The following is a 329-nucleotide window of genomic DNA, read 5'->3' as shown; positions in this document are numbered from 1 at the left end:
CACTGTAGATTCACAGCAGTGATGGTTCATATTTTTGTACGTTCAAGCTCGATGTTTTTTTTTCTCATACTTAAACACGTCTAAATATACTTTAAAGCAAACGACCATATAGTTTATTTCTGCTTAACGGAGGGACATGTGCGTGTACATACACAATTAAAAATCGATGCAGAACTACGCACCTTTTCACGGAAGTAATGGCATTCAACAGAAAACGGTGTTCTTTCGCCATCCGTCAAAACCCGTAATTCAGTTCTCTATAACCCAAAACTATATATGAATAGTTTCCACCCCCCTTTGTTGATTTCCAGATTTTTCCACTTTGTTCT

Source organism: Penaeus monodon, chromosome 25, assembly GCF_015228065.2.
Source record: "Penaeus monodon isolate SGIC_2016 chromosome 25, NSTDA_Pmon_1, whole genome shotgun sequence".
Taxonomy (NCBI): domain Eukaryota; kingdom Metazoa; phylum Arthropoda; class Malacostraca; order Decapoda; family Penaeidae; genus Penaeus; species Penaeus monodon.
Note: the sequence above shows the minus strand (reverse complement) of the source record.